The sequence below is a fragment of the Hipposideros armiger genome, unplaced genomic scaffold, assembly GCF_001890085.2.
Source record: "Hipposideros armiger isolate ML-2016 unplaced genomic scaffold, ASM189008v1 scaffold_6, whole genome shotgun sequence".
Taxonomy (NCBI): Eukaryota; Metazoa; Chordata; class Mammalia; order Chiroptera; family Hipposideridae; genus Hipposideros; species Hipposideros armiger.
The window spans coordinates 423060-433623 of record NW_017731356.1 but is presented as its reverse complement, the minus strand read 5'-3'; the positions used below and the strand labels follow the sequence as shown (position 1 = coordinate 433623).

Genomic DNA, 10564 nt, shown 5'->3' with positions numbered 1-10564 from the left:
GGAAATTGGAGGAAGGGGAACAGACAAGTTGCTGTCATTTTGTTCTTCAGTCTAGTTGTGGAGGACGTTGCTTCACTGGCCCAAGTTGGCATCATCATTGCTGCAGAGGGCAGTGTCACTGGCCCTCATATGTGGGATCCGAACCGGGGCCCTCTGGCGTCCCAAGCCAGCTCTTAACCAACGCGCCGCTCGGCCAGCCCCAGACCTTTTTTTTAAAAATCAAAGTAATGTGCACACATAGTTCAAAAGTCAAACTTTCTCAAAGAACTAATAATGAAAACAATACTTTGCCTTTCACTCCACCCTTAGTCTTTCTCCCCAAAGTCAACCCACTAATTCTACCATGTTATTCTGTAGTTAAACAGAAACACTGCCGTTTTTCTATGGCTCTGCAGCTCGCATGAGTTTATGTGCTATTTCTGAATTTGTCTGTTCTGGACATCCCACTTCCTACTATGAGATTTGGCTCCCTCAGGTCACCTCCCAGCTGTCCCTCCCAACACCTCAGATTGTTACAACACATATTTAGTTTCTCTATTGTTTGCAATTTTAGGTAACAAACATACACCATCATTTCTTATTCCTGCAAATATCGTCAGTCCCTTTAACATCCCGGGGGGACAAGGAGAACTGGGGCGCCGGGCCTTTGACTTCGGTTCTTCTTTCTCCCTCCTTCAGCACTCCAATCTTAGAATGTTCAGGTTGGCATCATTTACGTTTGGTTCTGTAATTATGATTAAATCTCCTGTGATTTCTCTACCAGTTCATTCTAAACTCTGAAAACTAACAACAGCATTTCCGTGACTTGGGCTCCGTACATGTTATGCAGAGGAGCCACGTAGTGTTCTGTGAGCAGACTTTCGCCTACATGTTTCTGCTCCTGATTCTAACATGATTTAAAATCTTTTCCATAACATCCGGTACTCTACGCAGTCCCCTTTTCTCCCAGGAGACCTCCCTCGCAGGGCCCCCCGTCCTCCTGCTTCGACCCGTGCTGTGTGCTGCAGGTGGATGGGCAGTATGGTCGAGTGCCCCAAACCCATCCCATCGCACATGATTAGACCGAGGCAACAGTGACATTCTCGGGGAGGGCTTTCCTAAAATACCACCGCCCTCCACCACTTCCTGTCCCCTCTTCGGTTTATTCCTCACACTAGCACATATCACCACACAGCATACAGCTATTTTGCAGACTTATTTATCATCTGTTTACCTGGATGGAAGTTTCTGGAAGGCAGGAGTTCTGTCTGCTTCATTTTCTGCTTTATCCCCAGTGCTGAGGAGGGCGCAGGCACGTAGGCGCTTCGTGGAAGAATCGGGGACTGTGCTACAGATGCTTCTGGGCCGACGCAGGGCAGTGAGACGTAAGGAGATACTTGCCTGGAAGGAGAAGCCAGGCTCTCTCCTGTTAGGTCTGAGCAAAGATGCACCTGCTCAGGTTGCTTCTGGCAACGAGCAGAGCACCAGGGGGGAAAGCAGCTTTGGGGTGAAGCCAAAAGCAGGGGTGACGGAGCAGAAAGATGGTAGAAGCCTGGGTCTTGGTTGATCTGTGAACCATCAAGGCAACTTGGGAGATTGCCCTCCCTTTGGTTTTTGTGGAATCAGTTTGAGTTGGGTTTTCCGTTACTTGCCGACAAAGAATCTCTCCTGTGACATGAGTTCTGCCGAACACCTGCCGTCGTAGGAGCCCCCTCACTGCCTTTTGAACCCCGACCGCACTTTCGCAGACCCCATGTCGTCTTCTTCGGGATTCCTCTTGTGTTTTGCTGGAGCACATGCTGGATAACTTTCTGAGAAGCCATTTTTCCCAAGTCATTGAATGTCTTTAAATGTTTGAATTTCTCGTTTTAAACAACTATAATGTTATTTTCATTTATCTTAAAATGTTTTAACACATCATTGATGAGTTGTGTAGGCCTGGGATTCTAGATTGAAAACCATAATATCACAGAATTTTTAAATCATCACTCAAGTTCCCTTTTACCATCCGGTGCTCCTGGTGGGGTGTTTGGGTGACCTCACCTCATTCTGGGGAATAGGGCTGCAACAATCAGCAAGTAAAAATACAGGATAATCAAGTAAACTTGCATTCAGATAAACAAGGAAATATTTGGGACATACTTATTCTAAAAAAAAATATATCCAAAATATCCATTGTTCATATGAATTTCAAATTTAACTGGGTGTCCCGTATTTTATCTGTTAACCCTATTAGGAAATTTCTTAGGATATTCTCTTTATCCTTGATGTTCTGCAACTTTACAGTATTTCTATTAGTGAGTCTGAAAAAAACTCATTATAGCAGTGCTGACTGACGAGCCCCAAGAGACAGGGCACCCTTCTTGTTGACATGACCCGTGGTGACTCAGCAATGCTTCCAGGGCCCAACCCTCTGTCAGCTTGGATTTGAGGAACTGGGGCAGGAAAAAAATGAGTAAAAAGTTTCATCAGCCTCAGAGTTTGAAAACAGAGAAAGAAATGGCAGAGCAAAAGCCTGGGGAGATAGAGTCCACTCCACACAGGGCCTGGTCATCTAACTCAGGGGTCGGCAAACTGTTGAGACAAAAGAGCCGCCAGCGGTCAGCAAACTGCGGCTCGCGAACTGTGGCTCTGAAGTAAAATTGAAAATGAAAACTATCATAGTTTCATTTATAAAATTTTTAAAGGGTATTATTCACATAATGGTGATTCACATAATGGTGTAAAAATATATGTATGACTTTCAAATAATTTTTAAATTGTTGTGAGGGACAGGATTGGCTCTTCCAGGGGTCGGCAAACTTCTGAGATGGAACGTACCCCAAGAGCCACATGTGGCTTGCGAGCCGCAGTTTGCTGACCCCTGGTCTAGCTGAATTAGCTGGTTTCAGACCCCGCCACCTGTCAGCATTGCATGCAAACCTCAGTGAACCATCTTAGGAAAGACCCTGGAGCTCAGGCGGAAGAGCCTTCCTGGGGAAGAGTGACTGTTGTGGACAGATCGCGAATTGACCCTGTGACGGCCCGCCGTGAAACACAGCAAGGAGATACACTATCTGCAGAGAAGATGGTTTGCCTGTGAGATACATATTTCCTGGGGTTATCGCTGAGTGGGTGAGCCTGACAGGAAGTGAAGAGGCAGAGAGATAAGAGGCAATGGCTTTGGAGTAGTGGTAAAAACAGCTCCAAGAAACTAGAAGGAGACTCGCAGAGTCAAGAGAGAGGAGACCCGCAGAATCACTGACTGGACACAGTGACGTTAGAACCCACCGAGGCCAGCCCCTTCTTTTACTGGTGACAACTCCAGGCCGAGTGAGTGGAGCAGACTTGCCCAGAGGCACAGAACCAGACTAGAGCGGCTGCCCTGACCCCCAGGCCAGTGTGTATCCCACCCCGCTGCTGCTGCCCTCTGGGACGGATCGCACAGCAGCCCTGCTTAATCATCCTGACAGCCTCTGAGGATGATCAGCTTTCCCTGCAGTGATCTGACTCAGCTCAGGGTAGCAGCTTCCCCTCACGCCCCGTTAAAACGCACGCGGCTCTGGAAGGCGGCGGGGACTTCGGGGGGCTTGGGAAAAAAAACCCTGACCAAAAATACTGCCAGCACCCACCTGCCTCTGTGCCTCAAATTAAACCTTGAAAATGCCTGTTGTCATGCAAATGACTACCTTGAACATCCTGCTTGGATCTTTGCTGAGGCTCCTTAACAAAGAAGAAGGTCTTAAAGGCATGGGACATGGGACAAAGACATTTTGATTGGACAGGGTCAGAATGATTAGACAGTGATCTGAAATGTATTAGGCCCCGTCAGGTATGGATGGCAACAGGAGTATACTTCAGCCTCGTCACGCCATATCAGGACAAAGCTGCAGATTGCTCTGTGCCCCAGTCATTTTTCCTGTCATCAGCCTTCACGTCTGGTGTCTGATGTCACAGGGAGATACTTGAGTAGGCCTAGTTTCCCTGATTACTTGAATAATTCACGTTTTGTGCCTGCCTATGGGATGCGTTCAGCAGAACAAAGGCCCTTCGTGTGGCAGTTTGGATTTCGGCATCAAGAATTGCACTGTCTGGACTCAAACACAAAAATGTATTTCCCAAGCATGAAGGTCACTTGCCTTTTTCTCTTGTGGCCAAAAGTTTTTGTTTGTTTGTTTAAGATTTTTTTATTGGGGAATTGGGGGAGGGGAACAGACAAGTTGCTATTGTTTTGTTCTTCAGTCTAGTTGTGGAGGACATTGCTTCACTGGCCCATGTTGGTATTATCATTGTGCTCTTCCCAGCTGAGGCAGATCGGTCTCCGGCCTCTGGACGGCCACTCATGGCGGCTCTTGGCAACTCACACCGGCTGCCGGCTGCTCACGCTGGCGGCCAGCCACCCACGTTAGCTTATGGCAGCCCACTGCAGCAGGGAATGCAGCCTACACCGTCGCCGGCAACTCACGGCAGCCCAGCTCCAGGTCGAGCTGTTGTTCACCATCTTAGCTGTAGAGGGCAGTGTCACTGACCTTCATGTGGGATCCAAACCCGGGCCCTGCTGCTCAGAGCTGGCGTCCCAAGCCAGCTCTTAACCAACATGCCACTCGGCTGGCCCCAAAAGTTTTTAAAAAGGGAACATTGAAAGAGAGCTGTTGGTTTACGTTAATGAGGGGGTAATTTTAACCAGAGCAAGTGGAATTGAGTGACCGAGGCCAAGGCTAGATCGCCATGCCTTGTTAAAAAGTGAATGCATGTGGAAACATGGGGGAAATTCATGTAGACAACCTTGTAAGAAGCTTGACTATGACCTAAAAGAGAAAATCTGTTACGGAAATGAGTGGTTGGTTGGTTTTAAAGGTGCAAGAGACTTGAGCCTTTATCATCCTGGGGCGCTGAGTCGGGGTCTCAGCTTCTTCGTCAGCTTTTCGCAGAAATGTTAAGACCACTTCAAACAGAGGCTGGCCAAGGTCACCTGGCCAGGTGGCCAAAATATCAGAACTGAAATCCGGGTCCTTCAACAGCTTGTTCTCTTAGGAACATGATGTCTCTCCATTTGCCAATGTGGTTCTCAGTGGGTCATGGGAGGACATAGGCGGGCATCTCTGTGCCGGTACCTTTGGAAAGAGCTGGGAGGTCGTCTTGGTGTGACAGGAATAAGCAAGTACCTGATTAAGTAATCACTTCCTGTGTGCCAGACTTTAGGGTAAGCACTTTACCTGTAAGTGATTCAACCCTCACAGCAACTATATGAAGCAGATAAAGTTACTATCTTTTATCTCACAGATAAAGAAAGTGAGGCTTAAAGAGATTAAGGAACTTGCACAAGATCACACAGCTAACAAAAGCCGCCTCAAAGAGCCCAAGGCCTTAACCACTAGATTATACTCTCGTGGGAATGCAGAGTGATACTGATTTAATACCACAAATTATTTAAAAATATTTTTAAATGTCGCAATTCATTTTTTTCTAGGCACAGTCATATTCATCTTCCTATTTTATCTTATTACTTTCAGAACAACCCTGTGAGACAACTAAGAAACCATTTCCATGTGAGAATAGGGACATTGAAGCACATTCTCTCTCTCTCTCTCTCTCTCTCTCTCTCTCTCTCTCACACACACACACACACACACACACACACACACACACACACACACTAGGGAGGGAAGTGACAGAGTCTGGGCTAGCTCAGTGGCCAAACTTGCTGCAGAGCCACCAGGAGCCTTAAAGGAGAGCTTCAGTCCTCTGCTGTTTTTAACAAGTAGCACCAGGCATTCAGGGTGGAGAAGATAAACCCCTTCCATCAATGCCAGAACATAGGCCCTTGGGCTGCTTTATCAGAGGACCAGGTGAGAGAATTCACAGTAATAAGGAAGGAAACTTTCTGAATGGGGAACTCTTCAAAAAACAAGTAGAGCTGGTCTTGTCACCTAAAGTGAGCCTGTTGGCATCATAGGGCTCTTCCGTGGGATGGTGATTTTCAAGTAACTTTAGAAATAGAAGACTAAGCACAAGTTGGTCCCACACACTGTTGATACACAACAGACCATTTAAAAAGACATTATCCATCAGTTATAGAAAAGGAGTCACTAGTTTGAAGAAGAAAGGCCAGCCCAGATGTGACTTGTTGATAATTTGGGGCCAAGGGCTATGTCTTCTTCATCTTTGCATCCCCAGCACAATGTTTGGCACATAGTCCATGCCCAATAGATTTTGTTTAATGATTGGTGAACGTTAGCCAGGATGTCATGATGGCCATGCCTGCCATTGTACTCCAATTCTCAAAAACCAATAATCATGCTCATAAAATCTATTGAGTTGGACAGAGGGGAACTTGAAATGACACTAATCAGCTTTAGCCTGACTTTGCCTCAACTTTAATAGAAGCGATTCCACTGTTGGTGCGTAAGTTTCTAGACCAACATATGAAATTCTTTTATCCAAATGTAGAAGCATAATAATATTCAATAGCATTGTAGAACCATACTCTCACTGTAATTATGCTTATTTGGCCATGTTTACTTGGAGCTCCAATCTGAGGTGACAGAAAGAGATCTTCTCTTGCAGGAGTCCCAGCTTAAGATTTGGGGAACTTCTTAACCCCCATTTTATTCTAACCCCCATTCACCAAGATCCAGGGACTAGAAGGAGGAGCAGGTTTCGTTTGGGTGCAGGGAAGGGTGGGTAGGTGGGCACAGCTGATCTTCCCTTCCATCACCGGTACCCACCTGCCCACCCTTCTCTGGACCCGATCGAAACCTTTCCTCCTGTTTGCTGAATCTGGTGAATTCCACCACCACCTCCCCGCTGATTCAAATCTGACACTTCAGAGTCATGCTCACCCCCATTTTACATATCCACATGTAATGACCTTCAGCCCCATCACATACCTCCATATCCACACACACGTCCGGCAGGCCGGCAGGTACCCATGATTCTCCCGCAGTCACGACTTTAGTTCAGGACATTATCTTCCTGGACCTCTGCAAACTGTTTCTGGGTTCCAGAAAGAAGAAAGCTATAAATGCAGTGAGTCTTCTTGCCATTTCTATGCATATAAAATATACCTGAATTCATAGCTTAGTAAGTGTACTCAGGTGAGTACCACATTGAGGTAGTGGATGAGTCTCTAAAAGTGGATACATTCTAAGGGGAAAGAACCCAACAAAACACCACACTCATTCTTCAGGACCTTGGAGAGAGCCAGCCAAAGATGCACGTACCTGGTCCCAGGCGAGGGCTGTGAAGACAAAGGCTGGAAACCGTGCCTTGTGCCGGAGAGAAGTCAGGGGAGAGAGTCCAGCCAGCTTTCTTTCAGATCCTTGGTCACTTCAAGTCCATTCATGCATGTCTCTGGGCTTCTGCTCCAGACGTTTCCCCGGACTGTTATTTCCTTCGTCCTCATGTCTTTGTGTCGTGGTCTGCCTCTCACCAGTCAGTTCTCAACCCAAGCGACTCTGCAGTACCACCTTTCCTCTCACTGTTGTAACATGTCCCCATGTGACTTTCTCCATAATGGCCATCACTGTTTGTTTACATGACTGTTCCCCTCTAGCCTTCACAGAAGGTGGGCTCCACGAGAAAATAAACCATGTCTGTGTGATTCACTGTCATGTCTTTAGTGTTTAAAGCATATCTGACACTTAGAAGGCACTGTATACATATCTGACAGATAAGCAAATGAAATAAGACAAGAAATGAGAACAGGCTATTAGACCGGAAGTTTAGGAGACTATTGAGGATCTGGAACCGAACAGTTTGAGACACTTGTTGGTAGGTTTGGGGAAAGAGGGTTCGAGGTGCCGTGTGTAGATTTGTGTCAGCATGACCCGTGGAGGGACAGGCGCCTATCACGTTCATCAGGTGGCAGTGCCAATGCTGCATTTTAATTTCTAAAGTAATTAATATACTTTGAACTAATAAAAGCAAGAGAATCCCTTATTTGGATCTCTGTGAAAGCTGCACTGGTTCCCCACTCATTTGCTCTAAGAATGGACTTTGATTTTCTCAGTGACATCAAGTGGAGGCTGACCAGGCAAATCATTGGGTGGGTTGTTTGACCCCTTCGCAAGGTCAGTGAGTGAGGACCTTTGCCCCTGACCATTAGTTACAGAGTTCTTAGGAGACAAGGGTCCTGTCCCTGGGGGGCTTGGATTCACAGAGTCCCTTTTCCTAAAGAAAGCAACAAATCTGTGGTACATTGCTATCGGCATGACACTTGTCATTGTACTATAAAATTATAAAGATAGTTCTGGGGATATTGTATACTATTTCACAGTGTCCCCTTAAAAGAGGATCTAGGGAAAATGTGAGTGCATGCACACACACAGAGACACGTGTGCACATAGCAGATACTCAGTGAATGAGAGGTTCAAGAGCACTTATCAAAATCCTGAGCCCTAAAAATTATTCCGAACTAGTGCTGTACTTTGAATCCACTGTACTTCTTTTTTTTCTTTTTCTCCCCAGTTTTAGCCCAAGACTGAGAATAGAGATGTAATTAAAAACCATTAATTGTAAGTAGAGCTGAGTGAGCCATCATCAATTAATCCATTTGCATTAGTTTGATGGGGTTCAATAGTGTCCGATTATATCGGCGAAGCCGGGATTGCGTAGCGTGGAGATACAGATTCTGGCCCTGGCCCTGTCACTTGGCTCTCTGGCCAGAGTTTGCTCATCCATGAAATTCCAGGTTTTCCAGGCCCCTCTCTGCTTTATGGTCCTTTATGTCTGTGAAAGACAAAGACACACAAGAGCTAAGAAGCTGGAAACTCATAGCAGCGGAGTCTAGGAAGGAAAGACCAAGAGGAGACTGTTTTTCCCAGTAATTAAGGAAAGGGGGCCTCCTGCCTGGGCAGACATCCAAGGAGGGACAACAGTGGGCCGTGAAGTCAGCAGCAGGGTGTGGAGGAAGTCAGACAGGATGAGAGAGGGATGGGGAGGGGGTCCAACTGGAAACGGAGAGACTCCTGGAGAAAGAATGGGGAAACGTGCTGCTAATCAGGTCATTTAGAAACGGAATTGCTGAACGTAATTCCTGCCAAAGCAGTAAGGAAACAGCCTGGGGAGGCATAACAGTAACAAGAATCCATGCGAATAGACAAAAACAGGATCCCCAAGTAACTTAGGACGGCGAGCCCATGCGAGCTGAGAGACATCAGGCAGAAAGCAGAGGCTCAACACAGATCTTAAACACACACAGAGGAAGCACACAGCAAGTGCTCAAAACAATACATTGATTTAAGTTATATTATTAAAAGCTCAGGTGTGCTTCACTATTTAAAAACTCTTAACTTGAGAACATGAAAAGTCTCAGAAGTAATTTTCCATTTTTACAGAACAATTCCCTGCAAGTATGTTTCCAACAGAAATCTTTCACCTTTGAAATATAAAATTCAACTATTTCTATTTCCGAAGAGTTTTCATTCACAGACGTACAGAAATGAGGTAGAGTTCCGAAGCAGTGCTTTCTTTGGTTTGGCCACCACTTCGCCTAACATGGTGTCCGGCACAGATGGACAGTTAACCTTCAGTGAGTGGATACAGTGATTTGGTTACCCATTGCAGCACCCCAATTTAATGGCTTAAACAGCACCAGTTCTCTCACCTGTCACAGTTGCATAGGTTGCCAGGGCTCGGTGGGCAGTCCCGCTGGTAGTCTCACTCACTGTCTCTCATGCACTGACAGTCCCATGGCCACTTGGCTTCCAGTTTTCCGAAGCCTCCAGGAGGAAGCTGAGCTGGCGAGGCCTCTCCTCCATGTGGCCCCCCTGTGGGGCCTTCGTTGCAATGCAGCCAGCCATCTCACCTGGTAGCTCAGGACCCCAAAAGTACAGAGCCAGAAGCTGCCAGGGCTTGTTAAGCCTTCGGCCTGGGGCTGGCACAGTGTCCCGCGACCGTGGCCCACTGATGCAAGCAGGTCCCAGGCCAGCCCAGATCAGCGAGGGAGGGAGCTGCAGGAGGATGTGAACTGGGCTGTGGTCTCCTGGTTCAGGTTGTTTTGTAGACGAGCCACCCACCTTAGTTTCCCTCACTCTGGACCCTCAGCTCACAGTGAGGTGGGGAACGGGCTTAGAGCTTTGCAGCTCTAAACAGGGCCATTCTTAGGGAAAAGGAAGAAGGACTCAGAGCCAGAGCATGGAACCAAGAGCTGGGGGAGAAACCATTCCTGAAGCAAAATTCCGCCTTAATCAGGAAACCTCCTCAGCCTCGATTCAGGCGAGTTGGGACAAGCGCCAACTGCTGTAGCTCAGCAACCACTCCTGGCCCCCTTGTCCCCTCACTTTGCACAGGGGAGTCGAGTGCAGGTTTCCTGTCTCTTTCACCATTAACTGTCCTTCTTCACTGGTCTCTGCACCTGGGCAAGTGGCATATGGGGCACTGTCCTCAAGGTGGCCCTTCCATCCCAGCACCTGACTTAGGGGATGATGTCCCAGCCTTTGATGCCATATTGGGATGAGATTTGCAGGGGTGAGTGTATGAAGGACATGAAGCACTGAGAGCCAGGGATGGGGACTGACCCACATGCCCCCATTCACACCTTGCAGAGGCCCCTCCCTCACTGAAGCTCAATTTAACCAACAGAAGATGGCGGAGCTGACACCGT

General features: G+C 47.2%; 1 long non-coding RNA gene across 2 annotated transcripts; it reads right to left on the bottom strand.

The window, feature by feature from the left end:
* Positions 1–241: 241 nt before the first annotated feature.
* On the bottom strand, positions 242–9097 carry LOC109385236 (uncharacterized). Of its 2 annotated transcripts, XR_002124580.1 has the most exons (4): positions 7182–9097; positions 6849–6954; positions 1214–1790; positions 242–724 (listed from the first exon to the last, which is right to left on the bottom strand). It is a non-coding gene; the product is annotated as an uncharacterized LOC109385236 (long non-coding RNA). The 2 variants fall into 2 exon arrangements; XR_002124579.1 differs by having other exon boundaries at positions 242–1790.
* Between the last annotated feature and the right edge of the window lie 1467 nt (positions 9098–10564).